Below are 21,654 nucleotides of genomic sequence, written 5' to 3' on the forward strand. Positions count from 1 at the left end.
GCTCTTAAAGTTCACGCCTATCAAATGCCACACCAAACTCCACCTTCAAGCTGACCTCCAAGCACATGAAAACGGGGGTAAAAATACCCAACCTACTGAGGCCTACTCAATAAAGAAACAGGACAATTAGACGGCCTCCAAAATACCAACTTGAGAGGAGGCGTCCTTGCACTCCTAATACACTTTATTAAAACCTAATTTGGCCCCAGGCCGCTTATGCAAGGGCTAATCCCATACTAAAGAGGTGACACGATAGGAAAACTTATTACATTACGAAACGAAGAAAAATGGTTGAGAAAACGTAGTCGCCTCAAAAACAATATGAAAGGGAGCTCGAGAGGGTTAGGCACCCTCTATCCCAATTTGTAGTTTAAAGAGATAGAATTTATACCAAGAGTCTATTACATTTTAGAGGAAAGTTACATGATAAAAGGTATCGAACCTGCCCCGAGAGTTAAACTGCTGAGCTAGCAAGAAAATAAGTTATTAAAAGGCCATTACCTTATTGATGAACCGACGAAAGAGGCGCTTCCCGCCCCCTGCTACATAATTTACACAATGATAGATGTTACTGAAGTGGCGCAGGGACCCGAAAATCAGCAGTTTATATACCCTCGCGGAACATTCGAGACCTTTCATGAATGATAACACCCGCCCACAAGCATTTTATTGGACGGCCAAAAGATTACAAGTCAAAACTGAAGAAGACATCTAGGATTGGTGGAAAATTAATTACAAAAATTACTCATTGGTCGAATTCAAAACTGGCGGAAATAGAAGGGCTATACAGCCAACCTAAACAATGACTGAAAGAAATTTAACAAAGAACAAACTTATGCATACTAAAATTCTTCAAAAAAAGGTTCTTTCACTTCGCACTAGGGTGCACCGTTGTATTTCTTCAGTAGTGCCATCTAGAAGAGAATGTTCACACTTCTCACTACAGAGAAAACAAAAATAAATCGAAAAAGACACAGTTCAGAACTCTTCAAAATTTACAGATAGCGACATCTTCTGATAACCTTTAGAATTAATATGGTTGTTAGAGTTCAGGCTTCCTCCAGTAGAGGAGTTTCAACTGGCGCAAAGTTTGAATTAGCGGCGCGGAGGTGTACCGCCTGGTACAATTATTATTATTATTATTATTATTATTATTATTATTATTATTATTATTATTATTATTATTATTATTTATTATTATTATTTATTATTATTATTATTATTATTATTATTATTATTATTATTATTATTATTATTATTATTATTATTATCTATTACAGCCAGCCAGCCGAGTGGTGGAGAGCTAGCATGTTTATCTATTATTATCCCGAGGTTCTCAGGATTCTAATCCTGGACCACGGGCTGGAACGGGACTCACTGTAAGAGTAACTAATGAGAAGGATGTTATGAGAGGTAGCGGACTCGGCGACGCAAGAGCATCCAACACCGCCAAGGATGCCGCCACGCTAACCACGTGACATTCCTGACATTCGAATCAATCAATCAATCAATCAATCAATACTGATCTGCATTTAGGGCAGTCGCCCAGGTGGCAGATTCCCTATTTGTTGTTTTCCTAGCCTTTTCCTAAATGATTTCAAAGAAATTGGAAATTTATTGAACATCTCTCTTGGTAAGTTATTCCAATCCCTAACTCCCCTTCCTATAAATGAATATTTGCCCCAGTTTGTCCTCTTGAATTCCAACTTTATCTTCATATTGTGATCTTTCCTACTTTTATAAACGCCATTCAAACTTATTCGTCTACTAATGTCATTCCACGCCATCTCTCCGCTGACAGCCCGGAACATACCACTTAGTCGAGCAGCTCTTCTTCTTTCTCTCAATTCTTCCCAACCCAAACATTGCAACATTTTTGTAACACTACTCTTTTGTCGGAAATCGCCCAGAACAAATCGAGCTGCTTTTCTTTGGATTTTTTCCAGTTCTTGAATCAGGTAATCCTGGTGAGGGTCCCATACACTGGAACCATACTCTAGTTGGGGTCTTACCAGAGACTTATATGCCCTCTCCTTTACATCCTTACTACAACCCCTAAACACCCTCATAACCATGTGCAGAGATCTGTACCCTTTATTTACAATCCCATTTATGTGATTACCCCAATGAAGATCTTTCCTTATATTAACACCTAGATACTTACAATGATCCCCAAAAGGAACTTTCACCCCATCAACGCAGTAATTAAAACTGAGAGGACTTTTCCTACTTGTAAAACTCACAACCTGACTTTTAACCCCGTTTATCAACATACCATTGCCTGCTGTCCATCTCACAACATTTTCGAGGTCACGTTGCAGTTGCTCACAATCTTGTAACTTATTTATCACTCTATAGAGAATAACATCATCCGCAAAAAGCCTTACCTCCGATTCCACTCCTTTACTCATATCATTTATATATATAAGAAAACATAAAGGTCCGATAATACTGCCGTGAGGAATTCCCCTCTTAATTATTACAGGGTCAGATAAAGCTTCACCTACTCTAATTCTCTGAGATCTATTTTCTAGAAATATAGCAACCCATTCAGTCACTCTTTTGTCTAGTCCAATTGCACTCATTTTTGCCAGTAGTCTCCCATGATCCACCCTATCAAATGCTTTAGACAGGTCAATCGCGATACAGTCCATTTGACCTCCTGAATCCAGGATATCTGCTATATCTTGCTGGAATCCTACAAGTTGAGCTTCAGTGGAATAACCTTTCCTAAAACCGAACTGCCTTCTATCGAACCAGTTATTAATTTCACAAACATGTCTAATATAATCAGAAAGAATGCCTTCCCAAAGCTTACATACAATGCATGTCAAACTTACTGGCCTGTAATTTTCAGCTTTATGTCTATCACCCTTTCCTTTATACACAGGGGCTACTATAGCAACTCTCCATTCATCTGGTATAGCTCCTCCGACCAAACAATAATCAAATAAGTACTTCAGATATGGTACTATATCCCAACCCATTGTCTTTAGTATATCCCCAGAAATCTGATCAATTCCAGTCGCTTTTCTAGTTTTTAACTTTTGTATCTTATTGTAAATGTCATTGTTATCATATGTAAATTTTATTACTTCTTTGGCCTTAGTCTCCTCCTCTATCTCGACATTATCCTTGTAACCAACAATCTTTACATACTGCTGACTGAATACTTCTGCCTTTTGAAGATCCTCACATACACACTCCCCTTGTTCATTAATTATTCCTGGAATGTCCTTCTTGGAACCTGTTTCTGCCTTAAAATACTTATACATACCCTTCCATTTTTCACTAAAATTCGTATGACTGCCAATTATGCTTGCCATCATATTATCCTTAGCTGCCTTCTTTGCTAGATTCAATTTTGTAGTAAGTTCCTTCAATTTCTCCTTACTTCCACAGCCATTTCTAACTCTATTTCTTTCCAGTCTGCACCTCCTTCTTAGTCTCTTTATTTCTCTATTATAATAAGGTGGGTCTTTACCATTCCTTACCACCCTTAATGGTACAAACCTTTTTTTCGCATTCCTCAACAATTTCTTTAAACCCATCCCAGAGTCTGTTTACAATGTCTGCTAACCATCTAGTTGAACAGCCTATATGTACCATGGGCTATTCTTCTTCTTCCTCTGCTTTTTCTTCTTCTAAGCGTACTAGAGACCACGCTAGTTCGACCGTTGGACTTCGAACTTTGCCCAGCACTGTGGCATCTCCTCTCCGTGTATCTCCTTTCTTTGCTCCGACCAGGGGATACCTTTCTTTCCTCTGACCAGGGGATACCTTTCTTTCCTCTGACCAGGGGGATACCTTTCTTTCCCCTGACCAGGGGATACCTTTCTTTCCTCTGACCGGAGGATACCTTTCTTTACTCTGACCGGAGGATACCTTTCTTTTACCTTTCTTTCCTCTGACCAGGGGATACCTTTCTTTCCTCTGACCGGAGGATACCCTTCTTTCCTCTGACCAGGGGATACCTTTCTTTCTTTCGACCAGGGGATACATTTCTTTCCTCTGACCGGAGGATATCTTTCTTTCCTCCGACCAGGGGATACCTTTATTTCCTTTGACCGGAGATACCTTTCTTTTACCTTTCTTTCCTCTGACCGGAGGATACCTTTCTTTCCTATGACCAGGGGATACCTTTATTTGCTCCGACCAGGGGATACCTTTATTTCCTTTGATAGGAGATACCTTCATTTTACCTTTCTTTCCTCTGACCGGGGATACCTTTCTTTTACCTTTATTTCTTCTGACCGGAGATACCTTTCTTTTACCTTTCTTTCCTCTGACCGGAGGATACCTTTCTTTCCTCTGACCAGGGGATACCTTTATTTGCTCCGACCAGAGGATACCTTTCTTTCCTCTGACCGGAGGATACCTTTCTTTCCGCCGACCAGGAGATACCTTTACTTCCTTTCACCAGGCGATACTTTTTTTTCAGCGGATTTTTCTGAAAAACACGCACTTCCTTCAGGATCTGTATCACAGTCTGTCTTCATGTCCTGCTCAGTCTCTGTCAGCCAGCTGGTACGGACTTCCTTGTTTCCCCAAAAGATGAACAGACGGTTTATCAGTCTCTTGGAAGACAATCTTGCCACATGACCATGTAACGCTAACCTTCATTTCCTGACACAGTATTTGAGTCTCTCTGTCTGGAAATAGAGCTCTCAAATGCGACGTCTCCGCCATTCCCCATCATGCAGTACCGGGCCTTGTATCCTTCTGAGAATTCTTCTCTCTCTGACTTCTAGTATTTCAATCAAGAATTTTCTGCTTAGTAGCAGACACTCCAGGCAATACAGGGTTTCCGGGCTGATGATTGACGCGTGGTGTTTCAGTTTCAGACTTTGTGATAGACAAATACTGCACCTGTACCTTATTATTATTATTATTATTATTATTATTATTATTATTATTATTATTATTATTATTATTAACTTTTACAATTCTTCTTATCTATACAGATAGGTCTTATGTCCATGATGCGTTAAGAAAGACCTAGGAGTGGGAAGGAAGCGGCCGTGGCCTGAATTAAGGTACATATCCCAGCATTTTCCGGGTGTGAAAATGGGAAACCACGGAACACCATACTCAGGGCTCCCGACAGTGGGGGTCGAACCCACTATCTGCAGGATTCAATCTCACGTCTCCGCTGCTGTTCTAAAACTATATAGAGTTATCAGTGAAAATTGTCCGATTATTCATGAATTATTATTATTATTATTATTATTATTATTCATCCTAGTCCTAATTGATTATAATTATACTCACCTATACCACAGCCGAATATATTAGCAGATAGGCTTCATACAAATTTCTCAAAAATCTTTACGTGGTGTAATTGGTTGTAAACGTTGATATAGCCTAAGTAAACATTATTTGAGGTTATCAAACAAGGATAAGTTACTGCTACCTCCTTTCGAAGAAACTGATTGCGTATGTATGTGTTCGTGTTAACGAGACGATCCGCTGATAAAGTGACAAATATTGATGTGTATTGAACCCCAATGGCACGAGACTATCTCGTGAAACTCGTACTCCGCTAAATATCCTTGAACTTCGACAAGGTCATATTCTTTCTGCGAAGTTGCTCTATCACCAGATTAGCAGTGATAAACCGTGAACTGAACTCCTTTAATGTCTTCAGACCACAGATACACTAATGTAAACCTCCACTTCTTAATTATTGTGAATTGTGGCTGTAAGAGCATAACTACTCCAACACCAGAGCAGGATCAACTATTAATAATATCGAATGCCGGACATAAACAAGATGTCTTCGGATGAGTTTTGATGTGAAACAAATTAAGTTAGTTCGGGGTTCTCCAGCAAAATATTGATGTGACACTTCCTATTTAACACTTCTTTCTTCTTACTCCTCGCATTTTCCCGCTTCAGATTGCAGGGTCTGTTCTTCTGGAATACTGTCTCCACTTTATCCTGTTGTGAACGTCAAATGACTTTAACTTTGTAACTTTCATATCGCTCTTGATTGTGCCCATCCATCTTTATCTTGGCCTCCCTCTAGACCTTCTCCCATTTCCCTCGAAAAGTTGTACGCTATTGCTGCCTGTGGGCTGTGCTCTCCGCACGTCCCATTCCATTGGAGTCTTCTTTCAAACATATTTTCGACAATGGGGGCCACTCCCATAATTGAATTTCCATTATCTTCTTGTTTCGTATTTTGTCTAACCGATTGACTCCCAAAGACCTTCTCAGCATGTTAATTTCCACTGTGTGCATTTTTTTTTTGTTTTGTTTTGTTCGTAGCAGCTGGCCAGCGTTCGCTTTCATACGACGGTATTGGTCTTTCAGTAGTGCGATATACCTCGGTCTTAATTCTCAGAGGGCTCGGTATCACACAGTATTCCTGTGTGATCTCTGCACTTTTTCCCAAGCACCCTTGTGTTTATCTCGCAGCTCCTCATTTAGGCGTCCATCACAGTGAATTTTGGATCCTAGGTACTTGAATGACTGAACTCTGTTAAGAGGTTCACCATCAGTTTGGAGAGTTCTTCCTTCACCTGCTGGTCGAAGGTACTCTTGTCTCTCTGAGATTTTGACGTAGTCCGTATTTTTCTAACTTCTTTTTCCACAATTTTTTCCCTTTTCAAGGTCTTATTTAGTTTCTGCTACAATTATGACGTCGTTTGTATGCAGGAAATTCCAGGGGACAGGCCGTTGGACATCTGAAGTAGATATGAAGCAATCTAAACCAAGATCGTGTAAATAATAATTTCCTAACTCTTATAGCTCTCGCAGAAAAGAAGTAGCATTAGTATGAAAAGCTCTTGGGGAACCTCGCATCAGACACGACTGTTGAGCTTCACCCACTTGCGGAGAGTACAAAAGCCTTATCTTGACAAAGTTAATTTGACAGAAAATATATCTCAGTATTACAGGAACTATTCAGGTTAAAGTTCTGACTTTTTACAACTGATAACTACAACCTTCCTCTAGGTACTAAACTAGAATGAAGTGGATTGAGTGAACAGCTGTACATTTATTAATTTTTTAATGTTCCATATTTTGGCGAAAAAAGTCATTAAAATTGCTCTAAATCAGAAACCACTCAAGGGAAATACTTTTTTCTATTTCAGTAGCTGCCTTAAGGCATGAAATAAATCCCTGAAAAATGATCTCCTTAGCTTGTATACTTCATGAGATAATGGATCAGAAACTGAGTTCAAAGTAAGACACATTTACCCATGTGAGCATCTAAAAACATCCATTTCCATAGTCAGTGTTATCTCAATGTTGGTTATGACTGTGCCGGCAACTTCCCATAGATAATCTTGGAACAAATTAGTGAAAAGCACAGCCCTCTAGATCAAACGGTTACATAATAAGGTAACTTCAAAGAGAAGCATGCCCGAAGTTGTAAAATTTCTCACTTGTGCATTAATATTCTAAAATATTTTTAAAATGTTCACGCGTAGCATATCATAATAAATTATACACCATTTCATTCATCAGTTCAAATAATTTTATGAGACAACAGTTGGAAAAAGTTTTTTTTTCTTAAATTGCTTTCTCAGTCCCCTTAACGGGTTCTTCTGGGACACTTTGTTCTCTTGACGACTACCATATCAGATTGTGTGGGGCCTTCTCTCTGTGCTTTACCATCAGCATTCTTGTTGCGGCCGGTATTCAGTATTCGGGACATAGTGGGTTCGAATCCCACTGTCGGCAGCCCTGAAAACGGTTTTCCCCTGGTTTCCCATTTTCACACTATGAAAATGTTGGGGCTGTACCTTAATTAAGGCCACGGCCGCTTCCTTCCCACTCCTAGCCCTTTCCTGACCCATCGTCGCCGTAAGACCTATCTGTGTCAGTGCGACGTAAAACAAAATTGTAAAAAAAAAAAAAAAAAAAAGTTTGATGTCTTAGTTTTGTTCCCAAACTTATATAAACTTATATATTTCTTATGGTACATGTAATTATTATTATTATTATTATTGTACCGGGCGGTACACCTCCACGCCGCTAATTTAAAATGTGCGCCAATTGAAACTCCTCTGCTGGAGGAAGTCTGAACTTTATTCACGGTATTAATTTTCAAGTTTCTCAGAAGATGTCACTACGTGGAAAGTTTGGAGTTTTTGAACTGTGCCACTTTTGATGTATTTTTGTTTTACCGGTAGTAAGAAGTGTGAACTTTCTCTTCTAGCGGACACTACTGAAAAACTACAATGGTGCACCCTAGTGCGATGTGAAAGAACTGTTTTTTTGGAGAAATTTGTATTTCAAAAGTTTGTTTCTTGTTAAATTTCTTTCTGTTATTGTTTAAGTTGGCTGTATACCCCTCTCTTTCCCCTTGTTTTGTATTTAGCCAATCCCGAATTTCTTTAATTAATTTCTGACCAATCTGATGTATTTCCCCCCAACTTGAATATGCTGCTTATCCCTAACCAATAAAGTGATTGTGGGCGGGTGTTTTCTTCCCTAAAACGCCTCGAACTTTCCGCGAGAGTATATAAACTGCTGATTTTTGGGTCTCTGCGCCACTCCTGTTCCATCTTTCAGTGTGTAAAGTACATAGCAGGGGGCGGGAAGCGCCTCTTTCTTCGGCAGCGGTCAACAACAAGGTAATGGCCGATTAATAACTTCTTTCTTTGCTAGCTCAGCAGTTTAACTCTCGGGGCGGGTCCGAAGTTTTTCCGTAATGTAACCTTCCTTATAATGTAAAGACACTTAGTATCTATTCTATCTTTTAAACTGCATATCGGGATAGAGAGTGCTTAACCCTCTCGAGCTCCCACTCATATTGCTTTGAGGTGAACTTATTTCTCACAACCGATTCTTCCTTAATGTAATGTAAATTGTTCTTTTCTAAGTCACCTCTGTAGTATGGGATTAGCCCTTGCATCAGTGGCCTAGAGCCAAATTAGGTTTTGAAACAAATACATTAGGAGTGCTGATCGCCTCCTCTCAAATTGTTATTTTAGAGGTCATGTAATTAACCTTTTTCACTTAATAGACCTCAGTAGGTTGGGTATTTTACCCCTGTGTCTATGTCCTGAGAGGACAACTTGAAGGTGGAGTTTGGTGTGGCCTTTGAGAGGCTTAAAGTTTGAGAGCGAGTAGCTCTTTCTTGAAAATTGAGTGTTGTATGCCTCGAGGAGGCTTTTCTGTGTAATTTGGAGCAAGTGCTCCTGATCATGAATGGGGTTTTCTGCCCCTCTGGTAAAACTTATTTTGGAGTAAAGTTGGGCTAATTGCCCTAGAAGTGTGAATTCGGGGCTCGAAGCCCAAATACTGTAAATACTGTAATTGCACCTTTTGTTGCTTTGCTACTCTGTACCTGCCGTACTTGTTATTTCTTAATTCTGAAAAGAAAATATAACCTTGTTAAGTTTTACGTTAAATTTAATTTCGTAGCTTGAGACCTGTTCACACCCGCACCTTCTTTCACCTCTACCTACCACATAAACACGGTAACAATTATTATTATTATTATTATTATTATTATTATTATTATTATTATTATTATTATTATTATTATTATTATTATTATTATTATTATTATTATTGGAATGATTCAATTACTTGTTTGGAGTTTTTTTAATTCGTCTGGATTCATCCGATGTCCATGCGCTAAGCCCGACAAAGTTCTTTTTTCAATAATTTTGTCTCAAATATAAAATATACCTACCGTATTATGTTAGCTGAATGCCTGTTGATTTTGGTGAAGTCCGCCCTCCATCTTTCACATTTCTTTCACATGTCCATCTTCTGGAAGTCCAACAAGCCTATAAAAATATAACTGCAGTTGATCTGAACCTCATTATCCACTCTCTTTCCTATAAACTATAAAAAAGTTGTGCTCGTCGTTCGGACGAGGCAAACTGCGAGTATCACGCAACCTTCATAGTTGAGTGTAATTCTTTGTTCGTAAACAAAGTTTTCCTTGTCATGACTGTCACGTCATCACACTTTCCTATGTTCTGATTTTAATTTCATTTTACTTTTACTTTTAGAAATGGCAGGAAGTACTACTCACTCACTTGCTGTTTGAGGTCTTCCTTACTGAGGCAGTTCACCTGGATAGCTGTGGGTTCGATTCGAACAAGTGGCTGTGCAGTTTGGGACACATAGCTATCAGGTTGCCTTTGGGAGGTAGTGGGTTCGAACCCCACTGTCGGCAGCCCTGAAGATCGTTTTCCGTATTTTCCCAGGCAAATGTTGTGGCTGTACCTTAATTAAGATCACGGCTGGTCCCTTTCCACTCCTAGCCCTTTCCTTTCACATCATCGCCATAAGACCTATCTGTGTCGGTGCGATGTAAGGCATATTGTAAAAAAATGAACATTTTTCAAACAAGACCTCTCATGTTTGGAGGGAGGAGCGTGATTAGCGTAATGGATTACTGTCTGGCTTCCCACCCCGACGGCCGAGGTTCGATTCCCGCTCTATATACGGTTAGAATGTTCACCTGGAAAATCATGTGCTGTCAGGAAGGGATTCAGCCTTAAACTTCCAGCTAAGCCAGGTGGCTCCAGCGAACCCAGGAATGCGGGATAAGCTGACGATGGCGAGAGAGAAAATAAATAAATGGCGAGTCCCGCCGAGGTTGCCGTCTTTCCTACTTATCACATGTCGGTAAGCGAGAGCGCAGTTGCCGTCACACCGTTTCCATGCACGATGAATGACAATCAGAATGAAAAACAATAAAATTTAACGCATTACAGAAAGTGTTGAAAATGCTCCCTCCCTCAGCTGTAGACAAGCCTTGTAGCGTCTGATGATATCCCGGTTCACTTTCTACAGGTGTGTCAACCTGGGTTACGACTTAACCGTGGTAAAATGGCTAGTTAGGTAAGCTGAATTTCTGTTGCATCAAGCCCGGTTTTGAAATATGTGACGTTTTACCGCGATTAGAAGTTAACCGGTCGTGAGCGAGCGGTTAAGCAGCTAACCGAGGCTTTAAAGCCTACGTACGCTACAGTAAGTTGTATATTACGTGCATCAAAAGTGTTGTGATCCGATTTTAAAGTTTACAGGTCGTGAGCGGGCGATATAACCTCACATTGTGTGCATCCAAGGTGCCGTGATGGATTTAGCACCACATGTCGTATATCTACAATGTCTTGAGGGTGATGAGCAGAGAGAGAACTGAGTTTTAATTTATTGATAATTTACATGCCACTGAGGCTGAAAAGCCCTTTTATCTAGCGTCTTAATATTATACAATTTGATGACCAAATTGTAATGTAACTAATGGTCAATGAAATAAAATGAAAAAAGCCATTAAGGAAAACAAGAAGTTTATGGTTTACTATCCGGACCTAGAGGCAGCATGTTGAATTGATCTCTCGATCCTAATAGCAGTGTGTTTCTCAATGGACTTTCACTACGATATTGCCCCGACCTTGTCGAAGACACTCTGATCATTTTGAACCATAATTTATATTACTGTCCGCCTCTGTGGTGTAGTGGTTAGTGTGATTAGCTATCACTCCAGGAGGCCCGCGTTCGATTCTCGGCTCTGCCACGAAATTTGAAAAGTAGTACGAGGGTTGAAACGGGGTCCACTCAGCCTCGGGAGGTCACCTGAGTAGAGAAGGTTCGATTCCCACCTCAGCCATCCTCTAAGTGGTTTTACGTGTTTACCCAATTCTTATTCCGGGAAATGCTGGGATGGTACCTAACTTAAGGCCACGGCCGCTTCCTTCCCTCTTCCTCGTCTATCCCTTCCGATCTTCCCATTCCCTCACAAGGCCCCTTTTCATCATAGCAGGTGAGGCCGCTTGGGCGAGGTACTGGTATTCCTCACCAGTTGTATCCTCTACCCAAGGTCCTGTCCGTAAGGTGGTAGAGGTGGGATCCCTCGCTGAGCCCGAGGGAAAACCAACCCACGAGGGTAAACGGATTAAGAAAGAAGGAATACTGCAGACCCTCAAGTTTGAGCTCAGTATTTGTTAATACAGTAACAGCTCTGCATTGTGTTTACTTCTTGATACGAGGGGCATAGCTAATCAAAAGGTAACCTCAATTCAGATATAAGGTCATGATTTTTAACACGTGCGGTCCTTATCAGTTCCCATATCATTATCTTTCTGAGTAATTTGTTCAGCGCATAACTTTTATCTTATGATACCAATCTCTTCCAAAGGAAAAATCCGTGACCTTTTCTTCGGACTAACATAGCCAGGAGTCTCTTCTGTTGATACAGATTTCGACGGGGTATTTGACCTTTAATCAAGCTATGGCCTGCTGACACTTAAAGTATTTAGTGAAACACATTAATAAATTATGGACATCACGCCAGTTTGCCGAGAATCATACAAGTAGCAATATGCTATCGCAGAGTTTGCCACATCGTGCCGTGCAGGTAGCAGCACTGTCGACTTTCGTACGAAAAATCACAAGATGTTCGATATTGCCATAGTAAAGTATGTTTACTCTACTGCACTAGCGGAAGAAAATATCCAAACGCCAATAAGGGGTTGTGTTAGATCAACGAACGTTGGTAGGCGTGTTTATACATCTGAAAGATGACGTTGATTCATATTTCGCATTAGCGTGGCGCTAGTAGCGGCCCTAAGACATTGCACATCAGGTTTGTTTTAAATACGGGCGGTATTGTGCGAGAGCGTTGGTTACCCGTGAGATTGGATGGAGTGACTATGAGTGGGTCAAGAATGCCTTTACGACGACGAAGAGGCCAGTATCAACAGTTCACTGCGGTTGAACAAGGCCGTATAAGAGGGCTACGTGAAGGTGGATTTTCCTTCCGCGCTATTGCAGAACGACTTGGCAGGAATGTCTCCACTGTGCATGCGTGCTGGCAGCATTGGTCACGAGAAGGTACACTCGCAAGAAGACCTGGCTCCAGACGGCCCCATGGCACCACCGAGAGGGAGGACCGCCGTATTCGGCGTATAGCTGTGGCGCAGCGGACTGCGTTTGCAGTAGCGATTCGGGCGGCAGTTGGCACAAGAATGACGCAATGAACTGTTCGAATTCGGTTACTTGAAGTACAGCTCCGAGCCAGACGCCCTGCGGCTCAATGGAGGGTGGAGTGGAGGTTTGTTGTGTTTTCCGACGAAAGCCCGTTCTGCCTTAGTGCCGGTGATGGCCGTGTGTTGGTTAGAAAGCAGCCAGGTGAGTATCTTCATTCCATCTGTCTGAGGCGTTGTCACACTGGACCTACACCGGGAGCTCTGGTCTGGGGAGCAATTTCCTATGACAGCAGTGCGCTTATCCCACGCACCCTCATTACAGAGGTGTACGTTCGTCTAGTGATTCGAGCTATTGTACTGCCATTCATGAACAGCATTCCAACAGGATAATGCACGACCCCATGCCGCTGTTGCAACCGAACGTGCTCTACACAGTGTCAACATGTTGCCTTGGCGTGCTCGATCCCCCGATCTCTCTCCAGTCGAGCACGTATGGGACATGATTGGACGACAACTCCGGCGTCATCCACAACCAGCATTAACCGTCCCTGTATTGACCGAGCAAATGCAACAGGCGTGGAACTCCATCCCACAAACTGACATCCGGTACCTGTACGACACAATGCATGCCTGCATTCAACAGTCAGGCGATTATACCGGGTATTAATGGACCAGCATGGCACATTTGGGATGGCTTTTCTCGCACGGATATTAACATATAGTCTTGTACCTTTAATCGTATGTTACCTCGACAAATATATTTCCGAAATTTCCGTATTCTACATTCCTTCTTTCATGGTGTTTGGCTATTTAACACTAGTTGTGAGATGGTCTAGCTCCACGGAATCTGGCAGTTAGCGAGTATTCGGCGGTCTAGTACAAGATGCACTGTAGTAAAGTGACGATCATATACAGGCCCGAACCGCGAAAGAGAATTGGTCATAGTAATAAATTGTTCGCGCCATTGTTATTTTATTAGCTTCTAATGTTAGCCAATCAGATCACTTCGTGGGAGAATACAAATGGACTTTGCAAGGCGGTGTTGCTAAATCTGTGCATGGCTTAAGACAGGCGACGCCGAGAAGTCAGCATCAAGTAGAAAAACACTGTGGGGTTCAGCCGGTGTCACTTGTTATGGTGCGATCTAGTCAACTCGGAGGCCGGTGTTCAAATCCCTTCCCGGACGAAGTTTTTCTTCGATTGATGCTTCAGGTTTAGCAACACCGCCTCACGAAGCCCATTTGAATTCGCCCGCGAAGTGACCTGATTGGCTAACTTGGGCAGCTGATAAAATGACAACGCCGTGAGATATCAGTTTGACCAACACTCTAACGCTAATATACCTGGCTCACCGCGCTATATTAGGAAAGTGGATAGTGATGCTCAGTGTTTTGTGTCGAACAAAATATTATCTGCTCCGAAATGTAATTTTGAAGGCTACTAATAAACATTGTCAATCACTACTGATCTGCATTTAGGGGGCAAATTCCTTATCTGTTGTCTGTCGAGCTTTTTCTTAAACATTTTGAAAGAACTTGAAATTTATCGAACATTTCCCTTCATCATTTATTCCAATCCCTTACTCCCTGTCTCATAAGTGAATATTTACCCCGATTTGTCCTCTTGAATTTCAACTTTATCTTCATATTATCATCTTTCCTACTTTTAAAAGATACACTCAAGCTTATTTGTTTTCTTATGTCCTTCCACGCCAACTCTCCACTGACAGCTCGAAACGTACCACATAGTCGAGAATCTGTTCTCATTACTCCCAAGTCTTCCCAGTCCAAAATTTTCTCAAATAATGGTGCGGCTGTTATACTATGAGGTAAACCGAGCGAGTTAGCCGAGCGGTTAGAGGCGCGCAGCTATCAGCTTACATTCGGAGATAGCCAGTTCCATCGTCGCCAGTCGTCGGTGCGACATAAAGCAAATTAATTGTGGAGAAACCGAGGTAAAGCCATGAGATATTGGTCCATTCTAACATTGAAAAATGAAAACCTACAACCTGTTTTCCAGTCATTGACCGGTTCAGGGATAGAATGAATGAATCATATATGGGCTGTTATTACGATGAAGTCGCCACTCCCAAACTGATATATTAATGACAGAGATGCTATGAAATGATAGTGGACAGAGTTGCTGGAATGGAAGATGACATGAAAAACCGGAGTACCCGGAGAAAACCTGTCCAGCACAAACCTCACATGGAGTGACCGGGATTTGAACCACGGTATCCAGCGGTGAGAGGCCGACGCACTGCCGTCTGAGCCACGGAGGCTCTCCATTGTAACATTAACTGAAGAATATGAACATGAAAAAATCACCTTAGTCGCTGAAGCTTTTAACGAGACCAATTTCTTCGAGTTTCAGGGCTTATACTAAGACTCCTGACAATTTTAGTTGCTGTGGAGAGAGAAAGTATGAATGTCATCAGGTATTTTTTTTTTTTTTGCTATTTGCTTTACGTCGCACCGACACAGATAGGTCTTATGGGGACGATGGGATAGGAAAGGCCTAGGAGTTGGAAGGAAGCGGCCGTGGCCTTAATGAAGGTACAGCCCCAGCATTTGCCTGGTGTGAAAATGGGAAACCACGGAAAACCATCTTCAGGGCTGCCGATAGTGGGATTCGAACCTACTATCTCCCGGATGCAAGCTCACAGCCGCGCGCCTCTACGCGCACGGCCAACTCGCCCGGTGTCATCGGGTATTATAATTAGCTTTACGTCGCACCGATACCGATACAGGTCTTATGGCGACGATGGGACAGGAAGAGGCCGTGACATTGATTAAGGTACAGCCCTGGTGTGAAAATTGGAAACCACGGAAAACCATCTTCAGGACTACCGAAAGTCGGGTTCAAACGTACTGTCTCCCGAATGCAAGCTCACATTTGTGCGACCCTAACCGCACGGTTTTTAAAAAATAAGCAAACAAGAACTGACAAGGATCTTACAGAATATCTGAGAAGAAGAGAAGCGGCCAGACGGATGGACATCAGCGTTAATACACCCTCTTCACAAGAAGGGAGATAAGGCAGACGTCAACGCTACTACCAGAGACATATAAGATCTTTTCAAAGGCACTGATAGATAGAACAGGAAAACAATTGGAACCGCAAAATGGTGAGTATTCAAGGAAGTTTCCTGAACAGATGAAATTTAAATATCTGGGAGAGTGGATAGATAACAACCTGTCAGAGAAAGAGGCACTGATATCGAGAATCAACAAAGTGAACTTGGCATACAAGCGAAGTATGAACACCTATAACAAGAAAAAAGATCTCAATCAATGCAAAACTCAGACATTACCAGACAGTGATCCGTCCAGAAGCCTTATATGCAGCTGAATGTTTGAACCTGATAAAGGTAGGATTGTCAAGTTAGAAGTTAGAACTGGTGGGGCAAAAAATTCTGAAGAACATACTGGGAGCCCAAAGAACAGAGGATGGATCATACAGAAAGAAAGCAAACCAAGAACTGCACCGCAAGATAGAAAAGATCTCAGACACCATTCGGAAGAGGAGAGCCGTGTTCTTTTGGACACATCTACAGAATGGACCCGGGAAGACTGACCAACCAAATAGTAAGGTTTTTGAGACCAGGAAACCAGTGGTACGCTGGCATCAGGAAGTGAAGACGGATCGGACAGAAATGGGAAGCAACAGGGAAACTTACAAGTCGAAAATAAAGAACACAAAGAGTTTCCAAGAAAAAGTTAGTTTGCGGACCCAAACACCATGGACGAAAGGGAGAAGAAGGTTGCAGAGTGAAAGAATGAAGGATTACTGGGCGCAGATCAAAGCTCGGAAGCAGCTGAATCGAATTAATGTGGTCCGCAGTTGGCCGAAACGAAAGAAAAAAGAACAAACATATAACGACATGGAACATATAGACCATCAATGGGCTTGGCCTCCGACGATGGCTGCAGGTATTTTAGTGTCGTATGACATCCTCAGTTGTATCTCCTGACTTTCTTTACTGCTCAGAAAATGGATTTTCTAAAAATGAATGTTTTGGCAATCATTGCATTACCTGGTGTGGGTCCCATACACTGGGACCGTACTCTAATTGGGATGTTAACTGAGACCTTGTCCGGCTAGCGTGCTGGCCTTTGGTCACAGGGGTCTCGGGTTCGATTACCGACAGGGTCGGGAATTTTAACCATAATTGGTTAATTCCGCTGGCTCTGGGGCTGGGTGTGTGTGTCGTCTTCATCATCATTTCATCCTCATCACGACGCGCAGGTCGCCTACGGGAGTCAAATCGAAAGACCTGCATCTGCCGGGCAGAACTTGTTCCCGGACACTCCTGGCACTAAAAGCCGTACGCCATTTCATTACCGAGACCTATATGCCCTCGCCTTTACATTCCTACTACAAACCACTACCACTTTTATTTTGCCGTAGTGTTGTGTACGTTTATTTAGTAGGTCGTTATACGGAAATATTGTAGTCGCCTTACACATAGCCGTGTGCTGCTCTCTGCTCATGGATCATGTTTGTTACAACATGCGAATTAACTTGTAAGGAATTTCCCAGCGTACCCTTCATATTACAACTCGGGATTGAATTAGTGGGTACTACATTTTAGCAAACGCCATCATTAATGTCTTTTTTCCTCCTTTCAGTTATGCTGAAGGTAATAGGAGATTTGCATTTTAAAATGCATAACTTTTTGTTGAAAATTATACTTACATATATTTTGAATTAATTGTATCCATTAATTTCATGAAAACTCCCCTTCTGACATTCTGTCTGTGAAAGCTGTTTTTTAACATTCCTGGTTGCTTGAGCAATGTTGTCGGTGAATCATCCTGTATAGGATGACACGTACGTAAAAGCTCATCTCTTCTTCGTCGTGCTGTAACCCGACAACGAGATGATAACCCTAGTAACACGTTCTCCAGTTTCTTGTTCACAAATGTCTAACCATCCCACGAATAAAGAACTAACGTACTTGGAGAGTTACGTCGAATGGCAACCACCGAAATAAACTCTATGTAACTGTTTTTCTTTCTTTCAAATTGTGTCTGAATGTACTTTAAGGGGAATCGGGACTGAAAGTTGGATCTTCTACAATTTACGACTTATCACAACCAAATTTCAAACACAAGCCTGTATTAATAAGATAGAGCGCCACACAAAATTTGAAGTTGATTGGTTAATTTGTTATAAAGTTATTAGCAAATAATATTAATTTTTATATGCTGCATGGACAATGCTCATTGCGGCACAGTTTTCATAGTTTCTGGGTTATAATTTGACGAACTAGGAAAAAATATTCATACATTTAATCATAGCTACCTCTGTGAATCAGTGGTAGAATGTCGGCCTCCGGATCTCAAGATAGCGGGTTCAAATACGGCAGAGGTGATCGGATTTTTGAAGGGCGGAAAAAGTCCATTCGACACTCCATGTCGTACGATGTCGGCATGTAAAAGATTTCTGGTGACACATTTGGTGTTTACCCGACAAAATTCATTAAATCTCAGCCAGAGACGCCCAAGAGAGTTTCGGTTTGCTCGGTCTGCCTTATAGTGGGCCTAGAGTAAAACGCAACGTCGAAATTGACGAGCAGACAGCCAGATGGCGTCAAATTGAAAAGTCTGCACACGGTAGCTGAAGCCATACGATTATTATTATTACTCTGGATTTTGCAGTAAGGTATAAGCTATTGGTGAGATAAGTTTTCAATTTTTCATTATTCATAAAATAGGCAAAACTCTAGTTTGGTGCTACTTTAGGAAGAAAAATATGAAGGTAATATTCAGCTGATAATAAAATGCAGAACTGCTTTTAATTCCTGCACATGTTGGAGTTTTATCAGAAATTTTCAAGTGAATCTCATACGAACTCTGTCGCAACGAGCGTTTTATACATGACAATGAAATTATAATATTTTAAGCTAGAAAGTTTTAAGAAACACACTTGCTTTAAAACTGCTCTGGACTGTAAGTCATTCCATCAGACTTCTTTCTCCTCTTATGCACAGGTCAGGCCTGCTACTTGGTAAATATATTCCAGCAGGATTATTGAAATGGTAGTCCAAGGAACTTTGAAGCTAGCGTGAGAGAAAGTGGCGTCCCGTCTCCACTTTAGCCACAACACAACTCTTAAAACTCTAAATGAGTACATCGAGCAAAGAATTGGGGATTTTTAAGGTTAAAATTGAAAATTAGAATTTTTGGTTAAAAAATGCAACACTTCAGTTATGTCTCCCCTTAAATTCAGATCTTTAAAGATAATATAATACCATGTAACGTGGCATTATAATAGAAATACCAGTGGTATAGTCTATCTACCAATAAAATCCGCGACCGGGCGAGTTGGCCGAGCGGTTAGGGGCGCGCAGCTGTGAGCTCGCATCCGGGAGATAGTGGGTTCGAATTCCACTGTTGGCAGCCCTGAAGATGGTTTTCCGTAGTTTCCCATTTTCACACCAGGCAAATGCTGGGGCTGTATCTTAATTAAGGCCACGGCCGCTTCCTTCCCATTCCTAGGCCTTTCCTGTCCCATCGTCGTCATAAGGCGTATCTGTGTCGGTGCAACGTAAAGCAAATAACAAAAAAGAAAAAGTCCGTTTGACTATTACATGTGATGAATTTGCTAAGGTCAATATCAACTCGACCTGAACAACTTACGTACGGGGTGGAAGAGACAGAGAATACCCGATCAAGATTTTTATTCTTCACTGAAGAAATATGGAGCTTAAATTTCACTTTGTTCCAACTTTGACGACCGATAATGTTGACATTTCCTTTCAAAACATTACTCTTGATTTCAATGATACTCCACCAGCCAAGAATTTTTGTTCAACTCTTGATTCATTTCTAGTCAAATCAGCACTAATTTTAATCACAGCAAGACTGAAAAAGGATTTAGTTCTTATTGTATAATCTTAAACAAATTTTGCTATAAGTTTTATTGTCATGTACTACTGTTTTATATGTATGTCTTATTTCTTGTACATGGAGCTGAAGATGACCTTAACACAGGTCGAAACGTGTCCCTATGTATAATGTTTAGACAGGCCATTTAATTCAAGGGGTAACATTATATTGTATTGAACTCGTGGGCAACAAGTATGCAAATTAGTCTGTTTGATTTCTCGTATTTGGAGAAAAAAAAACGAACATAATTAAAAACCTGTCGTATCGAAATCATTATTGGAATCTACAATGCTCTGTAAGGAAGAGGTGAGTTCTTAAATGCAATTCTCCTTTCATCATTCTACTTCCTGTCGTATCGAAATCATTATTGGAATCTACAATGCTCTGTAAGGAAGAGGTGAGTTCTTAAATGCAATTTACCGAGCTCGATAGCTGCAGTCGCTTAAGTGCGGCCAGTATCCAGTATTCGGGAGATAGTAGGTTCGAACCCCACTGTCGGCATCCCTGAAAATGGTTTTCCGTGGTTTCCCATTTTCACACCAGGCAAATGCTGGGGCTGTACCTTAATTAAGGCCATGGCCGCTTCCTTCCCACTCCTGGCCCTTCCCTGTCCCATCGTCGCCATAAGACCTATCTGTGTCGGTGCGACGTAAAGCAACTAGCAAAAAAAAAAAAAAAGCAATTCTCCTTTCATAATTCTACTTCCTGTCGTATCGAAATCATTATTGGAATCTACAATGCTCTGTAAGGAAGAGGTGAGTTCTTAAATGCAATTCTCCTTTCATCATTCTACTTCCTATCCAGCTTTGCTGTGTAGGAGCGAATGTTGAGCGAACCCTGGATATCGTACTAATAAGCTGAAAGTAGCACAAATTAATGATTGGTGAAGATATTCTTGATGCATAGAAAAAGACAAAGTTAGGAATGAAAATGAAAATTCACAGCCATTCGACCGGCTGCCGAAGCCTGTCGCACTCCTCTGGGGCAATGATTAATGAATGACAAGAAATCAAACTATATTGGAGAGTGTTGCTGGAATGTATTATGACAGGGAAAACCGGAGTACCCGGAGAAAAACCTGTCCCGCCTCCGCTTTGTCCAGCACAAGTCTCACATGGAGTGACCGGGATTTGAACCAAGGAACCCAGCGGGGAGAGGCCGGTGCACTGCCGCCTGAGCCACGGAGGATCAAAGTTAGGAATGAACGCACTAAATTAATTGGCTGCGGTGGTGGGGTCATGTGAAGAGAATGGAGAAGGATAGCTCACCGATGAGACCAAGAACAATCTAGAGAAGTATGGTTGGACTATGTGTGTGTAATGTTTGTATGGTAGAAGGCTTTGGTGTAGGAAAATCTACTGTGCAAGTTGGGCTGAGAGAATTGGGGAGACGCGTAGGACATTCGCAGAAGCTTGCACATTGAAGAGGAAGAAATGCACTGCTGTCAGTAATGAAAATATCTTTGTGTACTGTTCTCTTTCTACAATTGGAGTCGAAAAGGTTATAACGACACCGAAGGCACCGCCAGTCACGGTCATTACAGCCGATAGTCGCACAAACCGGGTTTTTTTCCTAAAAATGTTATATCTGTAAGTTTTCGGCTACACACTTGCATGGATATTTAACAGAATAAGTTATAAGTTCAAAAACATAAGTAAAACAAGTATTGTATTTGCAATACGGTATTTAGAGAGTGCGGCTGAGAGGAATGTTCACACAATATATACAGCAATAATATGTCAGCAAAATATCTAATAATAAGTGAGGTAAGAACTAGCAACAATGTAAATTGATCAACAATGTCGCAATGAGATGCTCCCTGCGTCCTTCCAAATCGTTGAGTGCGATACTGACGT

The sequence above is a fragment of the Anabrus simplex genome, chromosome 7 (genome assembly GCF_040414725.1).
Source record: "Anabrus simplex isolate iqAnaSimp1 chromosome 7, ASM4041472v1, whole genome shotgun sequence".
Taxonomy (NCBI): domain Eukaryota; kingdom Metazoa; phylum Arthropoda; class Insecta; order Orthoptera; family Tettigoniidae; genus Anabrus; species Anabrus simplex.